Raw genomic sequence first — 24,002 nt, forward strand, 5'->3', positions numbered from 1 at the left:
CTCTTGGCAAATAATCTCTTCCACTTTACCAGAGGGTGATGGTCAAGGAGATGACCTTCCTGGCTGCTTTATCTACCCTCCTCCCCACCTCAAAATATCTCCCAACATCTCTCTTTGTTCCTTCACGTCACAAAGGAAGAATCAAAGGAGGAGGGAGCTAACATTTATTGACTGCCTGCTGCGTGCCAGCAGCTTGCAGAAACATTACCTCATTTAATTCCCACAAACACCCTGTGAGGTAGGCATAATTATCCCTGTTTTGCTTGTTAGGGGATGGAGGAATATTCTTTTAGCAACTGGTATGAGAATTTCTCCTGGGGGCGAGGCGTGGTGGCTCGGGGCTGTAATCCCAGCACTTTGGGAGGCCAAGGAGGGTGGATGACTTGAGGTCAAGAGTTTGAGACCAGCCTGGCCAACATGGCGGAACCCTGTCTCTATTAAAAATACAAAAAATTAGCCGGGTGTGGTGGTGCACGCCTGTAATCCCAGCTTCTCAAGATGCTGAGCCATGAGAATAGCTTGAGGCCAGGAGGTAGAAATTGCAGTCCACACTCCAGCCTGGAACAGAGCAAGCAGAGCAAGACTCTGTCTCAAAAAAAAAAAAAAAAAAAGAATTTGTCTTGGGGAGAGAATCATCTTCATGGGAAAATGCCTTTATCAGCCTCTTTGGACAGTGTGGAGGGAGGGGAGAGAGATGAGGAAATGTGTGTGGAATGGGCAGGGTGAGGGGACAGTGGGCTCCTCACTCAGAAAGAAGAGGGGAGGGGCAGAGGCAAGAAAAGAGCAGGAGCTTTAGAGAAAGGTTTTGGGTGGCACAATATGCCCCTACCCTCAAAAGCATCTCTCTTAAAATCTCAAGTAAATTTACTAAGCTCATGAAATGCTGAAAGAAAATTGTTGAATGTGCTTTCTGGCATAGGGTGAAACAAAGCCACGTGTGTGTCACCTGAGATGGTGACAGGCAGACCTGTAAAGGAAGTACATTTCCTAAATTCAAGAGCAGGAAGGCCCCCCACCCCCACCCGTTGACATCTGAGTTCTGTAGAGAGGGGAAAACTGAGGCTCAGAAGTTAATCAGCTTCACTAAAGTCACACAGCATCACTAACAAAGGGAATTGATCCCAGGTCTGTTTATCTCGAATGCCTATTGTTTTTACTCTACTCCACATGCTGCTCGAGGAAAGACAGCTTCTTCCTCTCCCAGGCCAACTCTTCCACTGCTGTACTCCATCTAATCATAGTAATTAATAGTAGTGAATATGCATTGAGTATCTACCATATGCCAGACATTGTTGCATGCAGTAGCTCATTTGCTCCTCACAACGACACTATATTTTTGACCATATAATTATTCACATTTTATTATATGGAAACTGCTGCTCAGAGAGGTTAAGACACTACTAGCTCAAAGTCCCACTGCTGTAAGTGGTGAAACCAACATTTGAATCACAGCCTATGGTCTTAACTGCATTGCACTCTCTCATCTCATCCCTTCTCACCTCTTGAAAGAACAGTTCTTCAAATTAACCCATCTAATTAACCTGTTCTCTCCCTCCTGCTCCTAGGATGGGACCTGGTGGGGTTTGCAGAGGTCACGCAACACTGAACAGGGAAGGTGTTCTGATGGGCTTGGGTCAAAGCTCAGGCTAATAGTATAACTTGGGGGTTTGGTAAATTTTTTCTGTAAAGAGCCAGACAGTAAATATTTCAGGCTTTATGGGCCATATGGTCTCTGTAGCCAACTGCTCAACTCTGCTCTTGTAACATGAAAGTAGCCATAGTCATAAGTGAATGGGCAGGACTGTGTTCCAATAAAGCTTTATTGATGGACACTGACATTTGAATTTCCTAAAATTTTTATGTGTCACAAAATACTATTCTTCTTTTGCTTCTTTTCTCCAATCATATAAAAAGGTAAAAACCATGCTTAGCGTAAAAGTCATATAAAAATGGGAGGCAGGCTGGATTTGGCCTGCAGGTGACAGTTCGCTGACCCTAGTTTTACCAAACCTTCCCTTCTTTTGGATTCTACATCCAGCTGGGCCAACTCCAGATTAAACAGCTTCTGGGTCGGGCTTTGAGCCTGCCCTCCTTTGCCCGCTTCTCTTACCTATGAAACCACACAGGTCCAGTCCACAAGCCTCTGCTCATCGCTGCCCCATCAGGAGCTCTCCTCCAGTCTTCTAGCATCTCCTGACCAACCACAAGCTGCTGTCTGCTGTCCCTGCAGGAGGTGGCCATAAAGAAAGATGGAACTGCCATCATTTAGATGACCCTGGTGAAGCAAAGCCCCAAGGACAGGTTAAAGGGGTATCACGCAAACACTATGACAAGCCTTGCAAATAATACGCTTCAAATAGACTGCACATCATAAAAGGAAATCTCTAGGAAAGGTGGAGAAGACATTGCTAACAATCTGGGTCCAAGGAAGGAGTCCTGGAGACAGAAATGGAAATGCCTTTCTCCTGCAGGAGACCAAGGCCAGAGGACAAGATATGGAGGACAGGAGTGCACCAGGGTCACAGGACAGTTTAGGTCTAGTACCACAGAGAGGACTAAAAAGCACTGACAGTCGGGCGCGGTGGCTCATGCCTGTAATCCCAGCACTTTGAGAGGACAAGGCGGGTGGATCACCTGAGGTCGGGAGTTCGAGACCAGCCTGGCCAACATGGCAAAACCCCATCTCTACTAGAAATACAAAAATTAGCCAGGCATGGTGGCATGTGCCTGTAATCCCAGCTACTCGGGAGGGAGGCTGAGACACGAGAATTGCTTGAACCCAGGAGGCAGAGGTGCAGTGAGCTGAGATCGTGGCACTGCACTCCAGCCTAGGTGACAGAGCAAGACTCTGTCTCAAAAAAAAAAAAAAAAAAAAGCACTGACTAAGGAAAGGCTAAGAATAACAACAACAACAAACTGCTAACTTTTTTTTATTAAACACCTATTGTGTTCTAGGCATATGTTGCTGGTTTTTAAAAAATAATACTGTCTCTTATTTAACTCTTTCAACACTCTGGCAAAATAGTCATTTAAAAAATCTTGCATTCATTTTTTTAAAATAAATATTGTGCATCTTTTATGTGGCAGACACTATGCTAGATGCTGAGGATAAGCAAGTAAGCAAAAATAGACCTTGTGCCTGCTTTCATGGAGATTATACAGGGATTGACAAATTTTTTTTCCGTAAAGGACCAGATTGTAAGTATTTTAGGTTTTGTGGGCCATAAGGCCTCTGCTGCAACTACTCAACTCTGCCACTGCAGTGCAAAAGCAACCACACACAATATGTAAAAAAGTAGGTGTGGCTGCATGCCAATAAAACTTTTTTATGAAAATAGGCTTCAGGCCAAAGCCGGCTACAGTTTGCTGACCCCTGTTCTAGTAGGAGACAAACATTAAGTAAATAATTACACAAAAAGCAATCATTAAGTGACATCAGGTAGAAGTTCCTGATACTAAAAAACACTATAATCAGAGAGATTTAACCTATTCAGGGAGATCAGAGGTTTCCCTGAGGGAGCAGGTCTTAGATCTAATGTAGCAGTTAATTAGTGAGGTGAGAGTAAGACTATTGCAGACAAAGGAAACAGCTTGTGCAAAGGCCTGGGCCAGAAAGAAGCATAGTAAACCCAAGTTAAAAGAGGTTTATAGGGCCAGCGCGAGGTGGCTCACGCCTATAATCCCAGCACTTTGGGAGGCCGAGGCAGGCAGATTACCTGAGGTTGGGAGTTTCAGACCAACGTGGAGAAACCCTGTCTCTACTAAAAATACAAAATTAGCTGGGCGTGGTGGCACATACCTGCAATCCCAGCTACTAGGGAGGCTGAAGCAGGAGAATCGCTTGAACCTGGGAGGCGGAGGTTGCGGTGAGCTGAGATCGTGCCATTGCACTCCAGCCTGGGCAACAGGAGCGAAACTCCGTCTCAAAAAAAAAAAAAAAAAAAGGAGGTTTATAAGCCTGGTGCGGTGGCTCATGCCTGTAATCCCAACATTTTGGGAGGCCGAGGGCAGGTGGATCACAAGGTCAGGAGTTCAAGACCAGCCTGGCAAAGATGGTGAAACCCCATCTCTACTAAAAATACAAAAATTAGCTGAGTGCGGTGGCGGGTGCCTGTAATTCCAGCTACTTGCGAGGCTGAGCCAGATAATTACTTGAACTCAGGAGGCAGAGGTTGCAGTGAGCTGAGATCTTGCCACTGCACTCCAGGCTGGGTGACAGAGTGAGATTCTGTCTCAATATATAAATAAATAAATAAATAAATAAATTAATTAATTAATTAATTAAAAGGTTTATATAGTTGGGGCAGAAAAAGTCAGTGAGTGTGAGCTCAGACTGAAAACAGCAGGGAGTGCTAAGCCCTGTAAGGTCTTGTGGATCTTGTTAGGGGATAAGGTCCCTATTTAAATACAGAGACTGCTGCACAGGGAGTTAAGTAACACGCTCAAGGTCATGTAGCCCGCAAAAGGTGGAGCTAGAAGCCTTATCTCTAGACCCAACTTCCGTATTCCCTTCGTGTTCATTTTGGTTCTGTTTGCCCAGTGTCTTTACAAATTTTCCTCTGTGAAATTCCCAAATCATTCAACAAAATTAAAAGGAAAGAGAAAGCCGAGTCCTGCACCTAGGCTAGGAGGCTAGCAGAGCCCTGATACCAGCGGGAAACCAGAGTGAACCTGGCAGATAAGTCCTACTGTGGAGGACCTACAGGTCTGGGGAGAGCTGTGCTCCTACTTCTTCTTTTTTCTCTGATGACCCCTTATATGAGTCTTAGCAAAGCTTCCTCTGTCCTTGATGTCAAAGGAACCTTCAGAATTATCGCCCAGACTCCTCCCCCTGCGTTGCCAGGCCCTCTGGATCTTGCCCTGCCTGCCTCTGCACTCTGTCCTCACTGCCTCACTTGCACGCTCCCCTTGGGGACACTTGCATGGCTTGCTGCTCTGTGAACACTCCACGTCCCCTCCTCAGTTCCACGCTGTTCCGCTGCTGGAAGAGCACATGCCTTGCCCTTCCCCTTTGTCTGGAAACCTTCTCTTCTTGAAGAATCCACGAAAATGTAGCACATAGACACCATGGAATACTATGCAGTCACCAAAAAGGAGTTCATGTAATTTGCAGGGACATGGATGAAGCTGGAAACCATCATTATCAGCAAACTAACACTGGAACAGAAAACCAAACACCACATGTTCTCACTCCTAAGTGGGAGCTGAACAATGATAACACATGGACACAGGGAGGGGAACATCACACACTGGGGCCTGTCAGAGGGTTGGGGGGCTAGGGGAGGGATAGCATTAGGAGAAATACATCATGTAGATGACGGGTTGATGGGTGCAGCAAACCACCACGGCACATGTATATCTATGTAACAAACCTGTACATTTTGAACATGTATCCCAGAACTTAAAGTATAATATAATAAAACAAAACAAAACAAAAAACCTTCAAAGAGGAATCTCCAAAAGCAAAATAAATAAATAAATAAAAGAATCCACCTAGGAGGCCGGGCTCAGTGTCTTACAGCTGTAATCTCAGCACTTTGGGAGGCAGAGGTGGGTGGCATGTGCTGCAATCCCAGCTATTTGGGAGGCTGAGGCAGGAGAATTGCTTGAACCCAGGAGGTGGAGGTTGCAGTGAGCCAAGATCATGCCACTGCACTCCAGTCTCGGTGACAAGAGCAAAACTGAAATCAAAACAAAAACAAAACAAAAAAACAAAAACAAAACCAAATCCACCCAGGAATGGTTCCTGATGCTTCCAGTTCTGCAGGAAGCTGTGCTCCCCTTCAATGCCCACACGGTTCTTGGTGTGAATGGCTAACATCCTAAACTACAGTTCATGTCGGCCTCCCACACTGTACCCTGAGCTAGCAAAGGGCTTATGCGATGGGCGTTTGGCACTTTCATATGGAGGTTAACCCGCTGACTTGTTAACTCCACTTATTCCCAGCTCTTAGGCATCTGCATATTTCTATCCTTCAGATTTCCTAGCACTAGGCCTGATAGCAGCACTTCTCAAAGTGGGGTCCCCAGTCCAACAGCATCAGCATCACCTGGGAACTCTCTAGAAATGCAAATTCTAGAGCCCTCATTGGACCTCTGAGATCAGAAACCGGGGGTGTGCAGCGATGTGTGCTTTCATAAGCCCTCCAGGTGACACTGAGGCAGGCGAATGTTTGAGAACCACGGCCTCACCAGAAGTTATTGCTCATTAAATTGTTGATTCCCTGAGGATGGTAACTGGTTGTTTTCAGCCTAGAAAAGAAAAAGAGTAACTGAGAAAATGACACGAAAAGCTTTTACTAGGCTGGGTTTTTAGAAAAGAAATTTTCTGACACGATATTTCAAATATGGGACTTTCAAAGAAGGCTCTGCTTTGTAAGCGTTGAAAAACAAGATCGATTCTCCTCTGTCTGGCTTGGGTGTGGTCTTGCTGAAGGGCAGGGGTTTGGACGAGATAACCTCGCCAGATGCCCTCCACTGCTCAGATTCTCTGCTTCTCGATATTCTATGCTCCAGGAAAGAAATATAAGTTAGGGAGCAGGGCATTATTGCTAGGGGACTTTGGGCTTTCAGCCCACAAGGAAGTATATACTTCTTTCCTCTTCTAAGGTGAGTCTTTGCCAGTCTATACTCATAAAAAGAGATGACCAGGACCTTTGAGAAAGGTAATTGTTTGTTTTTAGGTCATAAAAATGAATCCTTGCTTTGTTTTCAAAGGAACATGCTCTTCATGCAATCTATACAATCTGAATGACAAGTAGGTGAGGTCCAAGATTGGAAAGATAAAACTTCATTGTTGGTTTTTGGCCTGGAGCTGAAACAATGGGACAAAGGAGTGGCTTGTTGGTATAAGCTCTATAAAACACAATAATATTAGTCATGTAAACAGGAGAAAATAGGAGAGGCTTAATGAGATAAATTACACCGAGTCACCACATTAGGGATTAAAAGATTCTGATTAAGCAAACGCTAAAAAGTACAAAAGAAAGGATAAAGGGAAGCGTGGTAACTTTAGTGTTAGAAAACAATGGGTCCTTCTATCTAGGGTGCTGTTTGACAAGGGGGAGCTTTGAGAGGCTGCCTGAGCCAACTGTGAGCGTCCATTAAGATCCCACTTTTCATCCAAAAAAAAAAAAAAATCCTATACTCAAACCAGGGCTCACAAAGCCAACACATTCTTTTTTTCTTCCTTATTCTTTTTCTTTCCCTCTTCACAATTGCAAAGCAATCCATTTTGCTAGATGAGTCTGTGAAGGGAATAAAAGCACTCCAGGTTTCTGAATCTATTAGCATTCCCAGATTTGCTGGCCTAACTTCCAAAGTGTGACTGGCTGCCATTCTCAGGCTAAGGGGAAAATAGCCAACTCATTGATGTTTAAGATTGCCTGTGTACCTGTGAGAACAGCCACTTTTTCATAACTATTTTTATAAGGACATTTGAACAACTGAAGTAGAGGGTACAGATGTGTACTATTTCATCTAACAGAGCCGCTGGAGCCTTGAGTCAGTATTACCTGCTCATCATGTAGCTGTCTGTATTAAAGTGCACATCTACAGATGAGAAGATATAAAACTCTGTCAAAACGTAGAACAGCGAAACTCTCAGTGGTTCGCACTTCCACATACTTCTTGGCACCGGTATAAGTGCAAGGTCGCCAAAGGCCAGCGAGCCTTTATATATATGTATATTTTGAGACAGAGTCTTGCTCTTTCACCCAGGCTGGAGGGCAGTGGCACCATCTCGGCTCATTGCAACCACTGCCTCCCAGGTTCAAGTGATTCTTGTGCCTCAGCCTCCCCAGTAGCTGGGATTAGAGGTGCGTGCCACCACAACCGGCCTGGAACAATTTTTTTTTTTTTACATAAATGTAAAACATAAGCTCCCAGAAGCAGAATTGCTTTCAAAGGGTAGGAATGTTTTAAAATTTTTGGTATTACTTACACATGCCTTTCAGAACAGTGATACTAGGCCAGGTACTGTGACTCATGCCTGTAATCCCAGCACTTTGGGAGACCAAGGCTGGCGAATCGCTGGAACCCAGGAGTTCGAGACCAGCTGGGCAACATGGGGAAACCCCACCTCCACTAAAAATACAAAAAATTAGCTCGGTGTGGTAGTGCACACCTGTAGTCTTAGCTATGGAGGCTGAGTTGGGAGAATCACCTGGGCCCAGGGAGGTACAGGCTGCAGTGAGCCAAGATCCCAGCCTGGGAGTACACTCCAGCCTGAGAGTGAGAACCTGTCTCAACAACGAAAGAAAAGTGATATGAAATTCACTTCGACTAACAGTGAATGATTTTGCTTATTTCCTTGACTCCCTGAACCATACTTTTTCGTACAAGTATTTGCCAATTTGAGGAGCTAAAAATGACATTCCATTTTTGTTTTAATAAGTATTTCATATTCATGTTCTATATATAGAGAGAGAAAATTGTTTTTTCTTTGGGAATTGCGTATTCATGTGTTTGCACATTTTTTTTTTACTGAAATAGCGGTAGTTTTTTGCATGGATTATAAAAACTTCATGTATTAATGATACTACTTTACTTGCTCATATATGCTGTAGGATTTCCCTCTAATTTTTCATTTTAATTTTTTTCATGGTGTTTTTGACATGCCAAAGTATTTAACATTCATGTAGTCAAATCCGGAAATGCGTTGTTTTCTTCCTTTGCTTTTAAGCTTACAAAATTCTGTACTGGCTGGGTATGGTGGCTCAAGCCTGTAATCCAGCACTTTGGGAGGCCAAGGCTGGCGAATCGCTGGAACCCAGGAGTTCGAGACCAGCTGGGCAACATAGCAAGACCCCATCTCAAATTTTAAAAATTAAAAATTTTAAACATTAAAAATAAATAAATAGGGCCAGGTGTGGTGGCTTACACCTGTAAAACCAACACTCTGGGAGGCTGAGACAGGAGGATCACTTGAGCCCAGGAGTTTGAGACCAGCTTGGGCAACACAGCAAAATCCTGTGTCTATGAAAAATAGAAAAATTAACCGGGTGTGGTGGTGCATGCCTGTAGTCTCAGCTACTCCGGAGGCTGAGGTGGGAGAATGGTGTGAACCCGGGAGACGGAGCTTGTAGTGAGCAGAGATCACGCCACTGCACTCCAACCTGGAGGAGAGTGTGAGACTCTGTCTCAAAAAATAAAATAAAATAAAGTAAAATGCAATTGCCTCATCCTCTGAGGTGGGACCCATAAATCTGCATTTTCACCAAGCATCAGAGAGAATTCTTCTGCAAGGTGGCACAAGAAAATTTTCAACATTGATTATCTGATTCGATACATAGGTATACATCCACATCCACATCTGTATAGTACCCACGGATCATCTCCAGCTGTACATCTCCCAGGTACCTACAGCTCAATCCAAAACAGAATTCAACACCTCTCTACCCAAAACTCTTCCTCCTCTTCCTTCTTCCTCTTTCTTTCTTCCAGAAAGAAAAAAGTATCATTTTTCTTTCTGACACACACCACGACGTTTCCTTGCCCCAGATCTGAATCAGCCATGTCTTCAGGGAGCTCTGGGTACATTCTCATGGGTAATGACATTCAGATACTAAGATATTGGCACTAGGTATCATTCGAATTCTCTTGTCTTAATTTGAACTGTTTTCTCAGAATGCAGTTCCAACAGTGGGATTATTAAATTAGGAAAGGTGATATATTTTATGGCTCTTAATTCAATATTGACAAAGGTACAGCCAGTCCACTGCTGGGCTCTGTTAGGACTGTATTCCTTTGCCTCTCCTTCGCCTGTTAGTGTCAGTCACTAATATTAAAGCAGTAGCATTGGCTGACAGTGTCCTCAAATGTGAGAGCTTCAGAGAACAGTTCTGACGCACAGCTCCTGTCATTCCCCTCTCTGGTCCTCTGGGGATCTTTGCTGAAGAGACACATTCTGAACTAGAGCCAGAGAGGGAATAAAGAACTAGTTGGGTAAGTGCATAAACAGCTCGACTTCTACCTCATCCCCAAATTAGTGCAGCTCTGGTTAATTTTGTGTGTGTGTGTGTGTGTGTGTGTGTGTGTGTGTGTGTGTGTGTTGAGATGGAGTCTCACACTGTCACCCAGGCTAGAGTGCAGTGGCCTGATCTAGGCTCACTGCAACCTCTGCCTTCCGGTTTCAAGTGATTCTCCTGCCTCAGCCTCCTGAGTAACTGAGATTACAGGCGCCCACCACCACGCCTGGCTAATTTTTGTATTTTTAGTAGAAACAGGGTTTCACCATGTTGGCCAGGCTGGTCTCGAACTTCTGACCTAGTGATACGCCCACCTCGGCCTCCCTAACTGCTGGGATTACAGGCATGAGCCACTGCACCCGGCCAACTCTGGTTGATTTTTAGGGGAAGACATGGCCAAGGCCGGAACTCCTGAGCAGGGCATTCCACTTCTGTTTCTTTCCTGAGTCTAAGCAGCATCAGAATGTACAAGGAAGGCTAGCCTGATCCTTTGGGGTGGCAGGAGGTAAGAAAGAATAAAATGGAATGTGGTTTCTGAACTTCAATGAACAGTAATGACACACGCTGATAAATGTGGCCCAGGTTAGTATACTGAGGAGAATGCAGGGTGGTGAGGGAGTAGTCAAGAGGAAGGTACAAAGGGGACAGAAGTATGACGGCAAAGTGGGCTCTCCTAGAACCATTTTAGATGTGCAGGAGAAGAAATTCCCTCTCCCAAATCTACTGCCAGGCATACCCTCCAGCCATGTTTACCTCTCCCTTTTGGTGGTAAAGCCCACCGAAACTAACTCCAAAAGAGACTGAGAGCCCCAGAAAGAACAGGTCTTGCTTCAAGCTGTTTCAATATCTTTTTTTTTTTTTTTTTTTTTTTGAGAAGAAGTCTAGCTCTGTTGCCCAGGCTGGAGTGCAGTGGCACGATCTTGGCTCACCGCAACCTCCACCTCCAGGGTTCAAACAATTCTCTGCCTCAGCCTCCTGATTAGCTGGGATTACAGGTGGCCGCCACCACGCCCAGCTAATTTTTGTTTTATTAGAAACAGGGTTTCACCACCTTGGCCAAGCTGGTCTTGACCTCCCCACCTTGTGGTCTACCCACCTTGGCCTCCTAAAGTGCTGGGGTTACCGGCGTGAGCTACCGCACCGAGCCTGTTTCAACATCTTTAAGGACTAGAAGTGAAGAAAAAGATGTTAGGTAAGAACCAGACCATATATTGTTTGACTTGACAAATCTTGTACTTATCTAAAATGTGCTAATACTCTGTTGCTTCTACTGTCTGTGAGCTCAAGAGACACAGTTTCCTTCCTAGGCTTTTCTAGTGCTCCTGCGTCATAGAGATCCTAATATCTTCTGATTGACCTCTTCGTATTCTATTTATTTATTTATACTTTAATTTTAGAGACAGGGTCTCACTTTGTCTGCAACCTCGAACTCCTGGGCTCAAGCCGTCTTCCTGTGTTAGCCTCCCAAGTAGCTAGAAATATAGGCGTGTGCCACCAAACTCTCAGCTAATTTTTTTTTTCTTTTTCTTTTTGTAGAGATGAATGTCTCACTCTATTATTGCCCAGGCTGGTCTTGAACTCCTGGTCTCAAGTGATCCTCCAGCCTCGGCCTCTCAAAATGTTGGGATTACAAGTATGAGCGACCTCACCGGGCCCAAATTAGGATAACAAATAGAAATTTTAAATTTAAATTTTCATGCCATAAGTTTTTATACCTTTAGTGCTAATACGTGTTTGGAAAGAATTAATACGTAGAAAACAAGTATTATTGGAAAAGTTCAGAAACAGTTGCTTAGGCCTAGCACAGCAGCCAGATTATGTTTCGTGATGATGTATCCGTGGTTTCTATTTTAGACTGCATAGATAGGACAGCCATTTTCCACCAGGTAAATTAGTCTTCATCTGGTTGTGCTCTTCCAGGAGCACAGCGTCAAGACTCAGTGACACTCATGACACCATTTCAAGTCACATGGCCCCACCACTTCATCCAGGTCTCTCTGAAGCTAACCCTTATTTGACCCGTAGCATATATTCTGTGATAGTCTTTTACTATTACTCATAATTTAAAGTATGAGTTTTGAATTTCCGGCTATCCTGTATGTTTTGAGATAAGAAGTAACATTTATGTAAATAGTTCCTTATGTCCTCAATACCTAGAAGAGAACTGTATTTTTTGGTAGATCTAAATAAATACTGGCTGATAACTTGTTACCTGGAACAGATTATGCTTGAAAACTTTAACTTCCATTAACGCACACACACCCATCCTTGAAAGTGGATATGGGGCAGCTAAATCTTGATAAGTAAGGGATGAGACAATGTACACCAACTAAGGACCAACAGCCCAGGAGTTTGAATTCTAGGAGGACCATGAGAGGTGTACAGCTGGACTTTGATGAGAAGGTCATTAGCCCCTAAAAGAGTTGTCATAGCTTTTGGGGAGAAAATGCTTCACCAAAGAAATTCTATTTATTTTATGATGAGATCGGGCACATTCAGGATGGTATGGCCTATTTATTCTATTTATTTTAAAGGCTTGCTGGAAGCCATCTAGCCACTGGCCAACTGCAAACTATGTGCACTTTTCTGGGTCCCAAAGCCAACTTAAGAGGCTGCATCCCTAGCGTTCCTTTTACCTGTGAAAGAACTGTTTTTTTCTATACAGACCTCTGAGCTACACTCAGTGAAACTAATTCCAACTTGGGATTCTTATTAATTATCTGTTGAGATTGTAGAACTAGGCAGTATCCTTTCGGAATATTTTTCAAGAAATGAGTATAATAGTATTCACAAAAGGAAAACATCAGGCTCTTTTTGCAATGCAAATAACAACTCTCAACATTAATCCCTTCCACCGGCCACCACCACCACCATCACTACCTTCCTAACTTTCCCTAATACCATCCTGGCTGCTATCTTCAACCCAAAAGGATGATGGGGAAGAGAATATTCCCTCCTTATGAAAGAGCTTCCTAGGGCTGGTGCAGTGGCTCATATCGGTAATCTCACCACTTTGGGAAGCTGAAGACGAGGATCACTTGAGCCCAGAAGTTCAAGACCAACGTGAGCAATATGGTGAGACTTCATCTCTCCAAAAAGTTTAAAAATTAGGCCGGGTACGGTGGCTTACACCTGTAATCTCAGCATTTTGAGAGGCCAAGGCAGGTGGATTGCTTGAGCTCAGGAGTTTGAGACCAGCCTTGGCAACATGATGAAACCCCGTCTCTACAAAAAATACAAAAATTAAGCCGGGTGCGGTGGCTCACGCTTGTAATCCCAGCACTTTGGGAGGCTGAGGCAGGCAGATCACAAGGTCAGGAGTTCAAGACCAGCCTGGCCAACATAGTGAAACCCCGTCTCTACTAAAAATACAAAAATTAGCCAGGCGTGGTGGCACATGCCCGTAGTCCCAGCTACTCAGGAGGCTGAGGCAAGAGAATTGCTTGAACCCTGGAGGTGGAGGTTGCAGTGAGCCAAGGTGGTACCACTGCACTCAGGCCTGTGCTACAGTGAGACTCTGTCTAAAAAAAAAAAAAAAAAAAATACAAAAATTAGTCAGGCCTGGTGGTACACACCTGTGGTCCTGCTACTTGGGAGGCTGAAGCGGGAGGATCGCTTGAACCCAGGAGGTCGAGGCTGCAGTGAGCTATGACTATGCCACTGCACTCCAGTCTGGGTGACAGAGCAAGACCTTGTATATGTATTTAAAAAGTAGGCTGGGTGTGGTGGTTCATGTCTGTAATCCCAGCACTATGGGAGGCCAAGGCGGGAAGATCACAAGGTCAAGAGATAGAGACCATCCTGGCCAACATGGTGAAATGACATCTCTACTAAAAATACAAAAATTGGCTGGGCATGGTGGTGCATGCCTGTAATCCCAGCTACTCAGGAGGCTCAGGCAGGAGAATTGCTTAAACCCAGGAGGTGGAGGTTGCAGTGGAGCTGAGATCACGCCACTGCACTCCAGCCTGGTGACAGAGCGAGACTCCGTCTCAAATAAAAATAAAAATAAAAATAAATAAAATAAATAAATAAATAAAGTTTCCTAGTTCTAGCCTGGTACAATCATGGACCTTCCAGTCCATGCTGTTCCTAATGTCTGCTAATGTATTAGTATGTGAATATGCATATTAAAAATAGAGGAATGTATTCCAAAGAATGTATCTGAAAACATTGGATAACATTTAACAAACTGTAAATCCTAAAGATGCCTCCCCATTTGACACTGAGGGAATTCTTAGTAAGTGAAATTTAAGAAGAAACTAAATACCACCTTCTCCTCCCCCTTGTTCATTATTCCTTTCTCTTCCCTCCTCCAACTCTGAGAGCTAGGCACTGCTTAGAGCATAAAGATAGGCTTTGTTCTATCTTCCCAAGTAGAACTTTTCTTAAATGGCTGCAATGGGGAAGGAGAGGAATAGCAATGTAAAAGCTGGTAGAATTTGTCTAGGGATACAGCAATGCTAAGCAAACGATGGCTTTGTTTGTTTTGTTTTTTGCTTGAACTGTGTAGCCAAGATTGATTACCTGATGGTCCAATATTTCCTTACTGAAAAAAGCTAAATCTAGAGAGAAAAATCCCTTCTCCTTTTCTTTCATTTTTCACAAATGAAGGTTTTGTATTTTGATTTTTTTTTTTTTTTTTTGTCTTTCTAAAGTAGGCCTGATTTGAAAGGAAAGATTTCAAATGAAAAAAGACACATAGAAGAGGTTCTAGGGAGTCTCCCAGATAATTGTTGAATTAAAAGATAATTGGATTAGGCCAGGCGTGGTGGCTCACACCTATAATCCCAGCACTTTGGGAGGCTGAGGCAGGTGGATCACTTGAGGCCAGGAGTTCAAGACCAGCCTGGCCAACATGGTGAAAACCCATCTCTACTAAAAATATAAAAATTAGCCGGGCGTGGTGGTGCGTGCCTGTAATCCCAAGTACTTGAGAGGCTGAGGCAAGAGAATCGCTTGAATTGGGAGGCGGAGGCTGGAGTGAGCTGAGATCCCGCCACTGCACTCCAGCCAAGGTGACAGAGATAGACTTCATCTCAAAAAAAAAAAAAAAAAAAAAAGAGAAAAAAAAAAGAAAAGATAATTGAGTTTGACTTCTACCACATAGCGGCAACCCATAGCCATTAGAATTCTTATTTAACCAGGGCTCATCAATTCTCACTAAACCTTATTCACAGATTTGAGAGACCTCAACCATCACTAATAAAATTGATGATGTGAAAGGAAAATCTCCAGGAGGAAAAATGGAAAGTTCCCAGTTCAAAACGAATACTAGACCAGATCATATTCCTAAAAAGAATCCAGCTGATATCTAATTCACTTCCTAATTTCTATATGTGTTTCTCAAGCTCTTTCTAACATACAACTTGATATTCATTGGGTGAGATGGCATGACATTCAAGGAGAGCATATGTGAGATCTGATTCCATTAACCTCTCAGATTAGCACCATTTCGTTCTTATTATATTATGTAAATGGGCAACTCAGGGCAGTAGTCACCAAAAATAGCTGATGTATACTGTTCATTCTTTGTTTTCCTTGCCCTCTCACCCAAAGTTTGAAAGTTTGCATTTCTAGTTTCTTTCTTTTTTTTCTTTTCTCTTTTGAGACAAGGTCTTGGCTTTGTCGCCCTGGCTGGAGTACAGTGGCGCGATCTTGGCTCACTGCAACCTCCACCTCATGGGTTCAAGCAGTTCTCTGGCCTCAGCCTCCTAAGTAGCTGGGACTATAGGCATGCGCCACCACATTCAGCTAATTTTTGTATTTTTAGTAGAGGCGGGGTTTCACCTGTTGGCCAGGCTGGTCTCCAACTCCTCACCTCAAGTGATCCACCCACCTCGGCCTCTCAAAGTACTGGGATTATAGGCATGAGCTACCGTGCCCAGCCTCTAGTGCTGTTTTTTCATGAGTATGAAACAGTCTATGAATGGATAGGGGGTGGGAGGGTATTCAAGGTCATTGGCTCCTGCCTTTCCCTGAGATCCATTTATCCTGCCCCCGAGAAATACCATGATGATGTCCTTCTTGGACCCTGGAGTTTTGGGCCGTGATTGGACTAAAGTTTCACAGAACATTATTTTTGGAGTCCATGCTGCCCTGTGATTGTCCAGGATGCATCTCTAGTAAGGGTGTTATTTTCCCAGCACCTGCTGACCTCAGACAGGGCCTTCAACATGCCTCAGGCAAAAAAAGGAAAGGGAATAATGTTCACAAAGTTAAACACTGTGTTAATTACTTTACTACCGTATCTCACTTCTCCTCTTTCAGTCCAAGAAACCACCTTGAGAGACTGTGTTATTATCCTTATTTTATAAGTGAGGAAACTGAGGCCCAGAGAGCAGCAGTTGTTTGCCCAAGGTCAATCTAGTAAGGGGTAGGGAGGAATTCCTTTTCAGGACCCTCTGTCTCCGAGCCTGGTTCTCTTTTTTTGGACCACTCTAGGCTTGGGGTGAGTAGATGGGCACGGAGGCAGCTGAGAGATGCCATCAGATGTGGCAGACAGGAGAGGGGTGCTGAGATTGGGGGTGCAGGTGGGGGCCTCAAGGCAGAAAAGAGCCAGCAGGGAAGGGAGCGACTACAGAGTTACTCAGAAATTCTCTGAAGAGCTTTGAATCCTATTGATTTGGAATTTAAGGGTAACTTCACCAAAGGCAGGGATTACGACTTCTCATTGCAAAAGGGATAAAGGAAAGAAAAATCTGTTCTGACATTATTGAGCAGACTATGTTGCCATTTTCCATGAGAACCTGGTTTTGAGGACAATAGCTTTCCAAGCTAGAGGGTTAATAATCAAATTGAAAAATCCTATAGCGTAATTTAAAGGAATGTTTTAAAATTGTGTGTTGCAACCTGTATTTGTGTGTATATGTGCACAAGGTTCATTTGAGATGTTTAAAATGTACTTCTTTTTTTTCTGAGACTGAGTCTTGCTCTGTCGCCCAGGCTGGAGTGCAATGGTGTGATCTTGGCTCACTGCAACCCCCGCCTCCCCAGTTCAAGCAATTTTCCTGCCTCAGCCTCCGTAGTATCTGGGATTACAGGCACCCGCCATCATGCCTGGCTAGTTTTTGTATTTTTTGTAGAGACAGGGTTTCACCATGTTGGCCAGGCTGGTCTTGAACTCCTGACCTCAGGTGATCTGCCCGCCTCGGCCTCCCCAAGTGTTGGGATTACAGGAGTAAGCCACCACGGCCACCCTAAAATTTACTTCTTACTACAGTTCATGGTTAAAGATCTTTAAAGCTATTGATTTCAAGAGGGCATTGCAAGCTAGAAACACATCCATTGACATTCAGCAGACCAAATGTTTCCAAATGTGACACTAGTACTCAGACTACATGTCTACTATTACCAAGATCATCCCAAACCATTTTAATTGCAGAACTTTAGATAGATAGATAAATAGATACATGGACAGATGACAGATAATCTTCTGCTCTCCCCCCTACCCCCCCTTAATTGTAGCATTTACAAAGTTGTAAATCAGCCTTCCTTTCTTTGTGGAACTGGAATTTAGGGCATGAATTGGGTGTTGCCAGAAAGCACACAACTGAAGGTGGCCATGTTTTTCCACTGGTAGACACAGTTCTAGAGCCCTGAGGCAGCTGTTAGTTCTATTTGCAGGAATATGAATTCTTAAAGTATCTACTTCACCTCAAAAGTACCAAGAGAAATCCTACCAAGCTTGTGGGGAAAGTACATATATACATTTTTCTATCAGTAGATCCATGGGGAATGTGAGAACAGAGGAAGAAATGGCACTGGAAGAATAGCTAAGAAGTCAGCTGTGGCTACTGGCTGCTAGTGAGCTCTCTAGAGCACCAGGATGGGACACCCAGCTCTCCTGCTTGTGACTCTAGGAAAGTACTGGGCCCCAGATTCCTGTTCAGTGAAATAGGGATGATAACAGTGCCTACCTAATAGAAATGATGTGTACAGTAAATTAGGTCATATTAACATGTAAACTACTTAGAACAGCGTCTGGCACATAGTCAGTGCCTAATAAAAAATTATAGGCTAGGGGCTGGGCATGATAGCTCATGCTGTAAACCTAGCACTTTGGGAAGCTGAGGCAGGAGGACCACTTGAAGCCAGGAGTTTCAGATCAGCCTGGGTAATTTAGAGAAACCCTATCTCTACAAAACCAAAACAAAACGAAACAAATCTTTTTAAAATGTCATGCAGGCCGGGCGTGGTGGCTCATGCCTGTAATCCCAGCACTTTGGGAGGCCGAGTTGGGTGGATCGCTTGTCTGCGGTTCGAGACCAGCTTGGCAAACATGGTGAAATCCCGTCTCTACTAAAACTACAAAAATTAGCCGGGCGTGGCGGCATGGGCCTGTAATCCCAGCTACTCAGGAGGCTGAGACAGGAGAATTGCTTAAACCCAGGAGGCGGAGGTTGCAGTGAGCCGAGATGGCGCCACTGCACAGTCTGGGTGACAGAGCTAGGCTACATCTCAAAAATAAATAAATGAATAGAAAATGAATAGGATGAGAATCCAAATTAAAATAAAACTGGTACATGAGAAAAAGGAATCCCATTTTTTTTTTTTTTTTTAGATTGTGGTAAAATATAGATAACATAAAATTTACCATCTCACTTTTTTTTTTATTTTTTTTTTTGAGATGGAGTTTTGCTTTTGTTGCCCAGGCTGGAGAGCAATGGCGCGATACCAGCTCACTGCAACCTCTGTCCCCTGGGTTCAAGCGATTCTCCTGCCTCATTCTCCTGCCTCATTCTCCTGAGTAGCTGAGACTACAGGCACGTGCCACCATGCCCGGCTAATATTTGTATTTTTAGTAGAGACAGGGTTTCACTATGTTGGCCAGGCTGGTATACAACTCCTGACCTTGTGATCCGCCCACCTCGGCCTCCCAAAGTGGGAGCCACTGCACCCAGCCTAATTTACCATCTTATTAATTTTTTTTTTTAAAGACAGAATCTCATTTTATCATTCAGGCTGGAATGCAGCAGTGCAATCTGGGCTCACTGCAACCTCTGCCTCCTGGGCTTGAGCGATTCTCCCATCTCAGCCTTCCCGTGTAGCTGGGACCATGCCCAGCTAATTTTTGCGTTTTTTTGTAGAGACGGGTTTTCGCCATGTTGGCCAGGCTGGTCTCCACCTCCTGGTCTCAAGGGATCCACCTGCCTCGGCCTCCCAAATTGCTGGATTACAGGTGTGAGCCACTGCACCTGGCCATCTTACCCATTTTCAAGCATGCAGTTCGGTGCCACCGAGTGCATTTATGTTGTTGTGCAACCATCACTGCCATCCATCCACAGAACTGTTTCACCCTGCAAAGCTGAAGCTCCATAACCATTAAATAAGAACTCTCCTTTACCCCCTACTCCCAGCCTTGGGCAACCACCATTCTACTGTTGCCTCCAAGAACGTGCTACTGTAGGCCCCTCATGTAAGTGGCAGCATTTGGCATTTGTTTTTTGGTGACGGGCTTATTTAACTTAGCATAACGTCCTCAAGGTTCATCCATGTTGTAGCATATGTCAGAATTTCCTTCATTTTTGGGGCCTATTGACTTTCAGTCTGTCAATTCTTTTTTCAAATTTTCAGAAAGTTAAGATGTAAATATGATAATCCTCTCTTCTCTCCAGCAAAGGCAAAAATCACTTCTCTTCAAACACTCACTGCATTTACCTGCACATACAAATGCGAATTGAAAACTGGTTTTCTTAAGAAAGGTATCATTCCTTGAGGCAGGCTGTTTACATTAATCAACGTTTCCCTAATACTTGTCAGTGTTTTGTAACACTTTTTCAAGTGCCAATTGTAACTTGCTAGTTCCTCTGAAGTGTGGAGGCTGCAAATAGGGGAAACCAGGATGGGAATTCTGTTCCCCTGGGGCATCTACTGTCATGGAGAAGCATCAGTTCTTTTCATGGTTTCGTTTTACATAATAATTAGCTATGTGGATGGTGTCTCGAAGTATTGGATGGATGGATTTATCACCATGTGTGAAAAGTCCTGGTTTCCCAGTATTTTCATATTTGCCTCTCCTTTTAGGCACTCAAATTTTACATCACAAATTGAAGATTTAATCTGTTCATTCATTCGCTAGAATCTGTTTACTAATGTCACAGAAAGTTTTCCCTTCAATAAACATAATGGTGATAGGAAAAACACAACATACTAAAAAGCTATGATTAAAGGGAAAAAGAATTGATAGACGGGATATCTCAACTGTCACCTCTCAGATTATGCCTTGTCGTTTTCACAACTTTTCTGGAAAACTATTTATTTATTAGCACATCATAAATATGTGCCCTTGTGATTCTGCATGAGCGCAACTTCAGTGTCCAAGATTTAGTGCTATTTTCATTTCTTTTCATGAGTAATATTTAAAGCTTGGTACACAGCAATAATCTGCATCAGCATTACATTTCAAAATATTAAGGAAATTTAAAAATCTAACAATTTATAAGTTTCACTGCTAGGTCAAATGATGAAAAGGCTAGCAAAACAACTATTCATAATAGAAATAAAGGGGCTGGGTGCGGTGGCTCATGCCTGTAATCCCAGCACTTTGGGAGGCTGAGGCAGGCAGATCACCTGAGGTTGGGGGTTCGAGGCCAGCCTGACCAACATGGAGAAACTCCGTCTCTATTAAAAATACAAAAGTAGTCCGGTGTGGTGCTGCATGCCTGTAATCCCAGCTACTCGGGAGGCTGAGGCAGGAGAATCACTTGAACCTGGGAGGAGGAGGTTGCAGTGAGCTGAGATGGCGCCATTGCACTCCAGCCTGGGCAACAAGAGCAAAACTCCATCTCAAAAAAAAAAAAATAAAAAAAAAAATAAAAAAAAAAAAAGGCCGGGCATGGTGGCTCACGCCTGTAATCCCAGTACTTTAGGAGGCCAAGACGGGTGGATCATCTGAGGTTGGGAGTTCAAGACAAGCCTGACCAACATGGTGAAACCCCATCTCTACTAAAAATAGAAAACTAGCTGGGTGTGGTGGCGCATGCCTGTAATCCCATCTACTTGGGAGGCTGAGGCAGGAGAATCACTTGAATCCAGGAGGTGGAGGTTGTAGTGAGCCAAGATTGCACCATTGCACTCCAGCCTGGGCAACAACAGTGAAACTCAGCCTCAAAAAAAAAGAAAAAAAAAAAGAAAGAAGAAAAGGAATAAAGGAATTAAAATTTATTTGCTATTGCCTTATTCTTAACATAAAACAGTTTTCCTCTTTATTTTATAACAGATTTTCTGGTGATTTTGAGATTTATGGATCATAAAACAATGCTTTAGAGGATTGTTAATGTAATGCCCTAATGTATTTAAAGATTTTCATTTTATATTAATTGGTAACTAATGGACATTTGGGACTCCTGAAGAAAACCAAACAAAAATAAAATAGCATAAATAATAAAACTACTAAAAGATCCAGAGCAAAAACACTGGTAATACTTTGGTTATTAGTATGACAGTTCTCCCATGATCGGGGAAAAAAATCATCTTCTCATATATATATATATATTTTTTTTTTTTCCTGAGACGGAGTCTCGCTCTGTCACCCAAGCTGGAGTGCAGTAGCACAATCTTGGTTCACTGCAACCTCTGCCTCCCGGGTTCAAGCAATTCTCCTGCCTCAGCCTCCCGAGTAGCTGGGATTACAGGCACCCGCCACCACATCCGGCTAATTCTTTGTATTTTTAGTAGTGACAGGGTTTCACTATGTTGGCCAGGCTGGTCTTGAACTGACTTCGTGATCCACCAGCGTCAGCCTCCCAAAGTACTGGGATTACAGGCGTGAGTACCGCGGCTTGCCTCATACTTCTTTTTTTTTAAACTAGAAACATTACAAGTAAATCTTTTAACTATGAAGTGAATTCCATTATAATACATGATAAAAAAAAGAGATGTAGACAATGAACCTAGAATTGTTTTCCCAGACTTTTCATCATGAAAAATTTTCAAACATAGAAATACTGAAAGAATAGTAAAATGAACAGCTATAGACATTATCCTGAAATTCTGTAATGGTTAACACATTGCCAAATTCGCTTTCTTTTTCTCTCTCTACATACACTTCTTATTTGCAGTTGTAGGTGTTATTTGAAGTTGCATGTTTCACCATTTATCTTCTCAGAATAACATCCTCCAAAATAACCACAATACTCTAACATCAAAAAAAGCCAACCCTAATTCTATACTATCTATAATATCCAGTCCAAATTAAAGTTGCCCAAGACATCTTGCATGTTTTTTTTTTTTTTTTAAATCCAGGAGCCAATAAAGATTTACACATTGCATTTTCATTATATATCTTTGTTTTTAAGGAATAGTCCTTCCCCACTTCTCTCCTCTCTGTCTCTCGACATTAACTTTTTAAATAGCTCAGGCTAGCTGTCTTGTAGAATGTCCCAGCATTCTGTATTTATTCCATTTAACTTGCTCATCTAGACTTAAACTTTCCGTTCTGGAAACGTGAAGGTATCTGGAATATCTTGCACTCTAGTCCCCTCCCATCCCCAGAGTTCACCTGCCCTCAGCTGTGAAGAACATCTAGAGATCATCAATTAGTTGAACTCAAGTTTTAACCCTTCAATGATATGGCTAGCTTCAGGAAGAAAAGTTATTTAAATGATACTGCCAAAGTGAAAGCGTTTAAAGGAAAGGAAAGATGTCTCGGTGTAAAGTTGATTTCCCAGCAAGTCCTGGGCCTGCAGCAAAGGCGGCTCAGCAGAGAATGTTAAGGGGCCCAGGTCCGCTCTTGTTACGTGAATATGTAGGAAGGAGCATCAAAGGTGCTTCCTTTACTTTTTTCTTTTGTCTACCAAATGCTCTTCAGCTTCAGTCGAGCTAAACTAAATGAATTTAAAAAAGCGTATGATCCCAACTTTTCTCAGACTTTAGAACGGGTTAATAAAAAGGAGGTTGGGCGCAGTGGCTCATGCCTATAATCCCAACACTTTGGGAGGCTGAGGTGGGCGGATCACGAGCTCAGGAGATCGAGACCATCCTGGCTAACATGGTGAAACCCCATCTCTACTAAAAATACATAAAATTAGCCGGTCGTGGTGGCGGGCGCCTGTAATCCCAGCAACTTGGGAGGCTGAGGCAGGAGAATGGTGTGAATCCAGGAGGCTGAGGTTGCAGTGAGCCGAGATGGCGCCACTGCACCACTGCACTCCAGCCTGGGCAATAGAGCTAGACTCCGTCACCAAAAAAAAAAAAAAAAGAAAGAAAAGAAAAGAAAAGAAAAGAAAAGAGGGGGAGGGCAAACTTCACTGAGATCTTTGATTATGGTCTGAACTCCAGGCAGTGTTTCATCAAGCCCCAAAATACTGTTCTTGCTTTTCTGGGGCATCTCGCTTGTAGACAGGGAAAGCTCTGGCAGAAAGGCTCTCTGCTTGAACTACTTCAAAGAAACTAATCATGAATATATCCTATTAGTGTGAAAATCCCAAATTAATCAGGTAACATTAACACATAGGAGTGTGCCGTACATGTGCATTACTTGTAAACAGACTTGGTCGGGTGTGGTGGCTCACGCCTGTAATCCCAGCACTTTGGGAGGCCAAGGCAGGCAGATCACGAGGTCAGGAGTTCGAGATCAGCCTGGCCAACACGGTGAAACCTCGTCTCTACAAAAAATACAAAAATTAGCCGGGTGTGGTGGTGGGTGCCTGTAATCCCAGCTACTCGGGAGGCTGAGGCAGAAGAATTGCTTGAACTTGGGAGGCGGAGGTTGCAGTGAGCCGAGATCACAACACTACACTCCAGCCTGGGTGACAGAGCAAGACTCCGTTGCGGGGGGGCGGCGGGGGAGAGATATAAACAGACTTAGGAGTAGAAGGGGCATTAATAGGCAGAAGAGCGTGGTACAATGGGATTTATATCTGCACTCCTATGATTGCTTATAAACACATGCTATTTTAGACTGACATCTTTCTCGGAATATAGACTTAAATAAACAGAAGTTCGGCCGCAGCTGAGGTGGTGTTCTTCTGCAGGCCTCAGACACAGTCAAGCATTTTTAAAAACGTGATTGGTGGGCTAAGAAGTTTATCC

The 24,002-nt window shown here is 43.5% G+C and overlaps 1 long non-coding RNA gene across 4 annotated transcripts in view; it reads right to left on the reverse strand.

The window, feature by feature from the left end:
* The window catches only part of LOC105498737 (uncharacterized), a 77,705-nt gene that overhangs the window by 48,265 nt on the left and 5,438 nt on the right, over positions 1 to 24,002 (reverse strand). For 3 of the 4 annotated variants that reach the window (XR_011612395.1, XR_011612397.1, XR_011612394.1), the window contains exons 1-2: positions 3,800 to 3,917; positions 2,111 to 2,224 (exon numbers count right to left, since the gene is read on the reverse strand). This is a non-coding gene — a long non-coding RNA (uncharacterized lncRNA). Of the gene's footprint in view, positions 1 to 2,110; positions 2,225 to 3,799; positions 3,918 to 24,002 lie in introns of those variants that run through there. The other variant, XR_011612396.1, reaches the window with a different exon arrangement.

This window comes from Macaca nemestrina, chromosome 14 (genome assembly GCF_043159975.1).
Source record: "Macaca nemestrina isolate mMacNem1 chromosome 14, mMacNem.hap1, whole genome shotgun sequence".
NCBI lineage: Eukaryota > Metazoa > Chordata > Mammalia > Primates > Cercopithecidae > Macaca > Macaca nemestrina.